The sequence below is a fragment of the Elephantulus edwardii genome, unplaced genomic scaffold (assembly GCF_000299155.1).
Source record: "Elephantulus edwardii isolate Elephantulus edwardi_28Jun2011 unplaced genomic scaffold, EleEdw1.0 scaffold00001, whole genome shotgun sequence".
Taxonomy (NCBI): domain Eukaryota; kingdom Metazoa; phylum Chordata; class Mammalia; order Macroscelidea; family Macroscelididae; genus Elephantulus; species Elephantulus edwardii.
The window spans coordinates 33259252-33261214 of NW_006399751.1; positions in this window are offsets into that span (position 1 = coordinate 33259252).

Sequence of the window (1963 nt, forward strand, 5' to 3'; positions counted from 1 at the left end):
GCTACGAATCGCAAGTGACTCAATGGCCCATAACAACAACATCTTCTCAGATCGCAATACCTTAAAACAAGAAACACAGGAGGGTAAAGTTACAAACCCATCCATACAGAAGCTAAATAACTCTCTGCTAGAACATGATTGTGTTATAAAATAAAAAAAGAATGAAATAAACTAAGTTGCTTGGGGGAAAAAAAAAAAGAGAACATATAAAACACCAAAACCTTTGGGATGCAGCTAAGGCAGTCCTCAGGTGGTAGTTCAAAGCAATAGGCACACACATAAAAAAGGAAGAAGAAAAATCAATGCTCTAACTCAACACCTTCATCAAATAGAAAAAGAACAACACTCTAATCCTATAGCCTCTACAAGAAAGGAAGTTATAAGAACAAGAAATTGATGAGATAGAAAACAGAAAAACAATTAAACCATAAGTAAGACCAGGAGCTGGTTTTTCACAAGGGTAAATATAATTGACAAACCACTGGCAAACTTAATGAAAGGAAAAAAGAGAAGACACAGATAACTCTATTAGGAAATGATAGAGGTGTCATAACAACAGAATCAGACAAAATTAAATCAGTAATTTTGGTACACTATGAAAAGCTATACTCTGATAAATTAAAAATCATAAAGGAAATGGAAAAATTTCTTGAAACTCCTGCCCTACCCAGATTGACATGGTTAGATGTAGAACAATTGAATAGACCCATCACAAGAGAAGAAATTGAACAGGTCATAAAAATATTTCTTAAAGTCTTGGACCAGATAGCTTCACAGTTAAATTCTACCACACATTCAGAGAATAGCATAACACTAATACCAAAACAAGGCTAAGATATCACTAAGAAAAACAAACAAACTATAGACCAATATCTCCTGTAGAAGCAAAAGTGTTTAACAAAATCCTAGCCAATAGAATCCAAAAGCACACACACACATACACACACACCCAAAAATTCATCATGATCAAGGACTTTTCATAACATATGAAAATATGGTTCAACATAAGAAAAACAATCCATGTAATTGATCACATTAAAAAAGCAAATAATAAGAACCATATGATCTTAGCAATTGAAGCACAAAAGGCATTTGAGCAAATCCAACACCCTTTTCTGATAAAGAAGACACTCAACAAATTGTAATAGAAGACAATTTCTTCAACATAATGAAAAGTATATATGCAAAAAACCAAGAGCAAATATCTTTCTCAATGGAAAGACTAAAAGCATTTTCCTTATGAACAGGGACTAGATAAGGGTGCTCATTGTCACCACTTCTATTCAATATTGTGTTAGAAGTACTTGCGAGGGACATACATAAAGAGAAGGAAATAAATGGCATTCAGATTGACAGAGATGGTGAAACTGTCACTATATACAGATGACATTATAGTATACACAGAAAACCCAAAGACTCAACAGAAAACTTTTAGAGCTAGTAGACCAATTTAATAGAGTGGCAGGATACAAGATCAATATACAAATGTTAGAGGGCTTCCTCTAGAGTAACAAAGAAAACACAGATAAGGAAACTAAGAAAGCAACACCATTTACATAGCTAGCCACAAAGTGAGATACTTAGGACTAAACATAACTAGAGGCACAAAAAATCTTTACAAGGAAAACTACAGAATATTTCTGTGAGACACAATAAAACAACGAAATAGAAAAATTCTCCCTGTTCATGGATGGGAACACTCACTAGAGTAAAAATGACAATTTTACCAAAAGCAATCTACATGTTTATTGCAATCCCAATACTGCTGGGAGCCACCTGTTCTACCTACCTGAAGCCATTTTGTAATTCTCTGAAGCCATTTTGTAATTATCTAAGGACATGTCTGGACATGTTGCCCCACCCTGGGAGGATAGTTTTCGGTTTACTGGGAATGCCCTGCTAAGTTTCTGTTTACCAGATAACTTTCAGCTTACTGGAAACAACGTGTTAATCTCCCCCATTG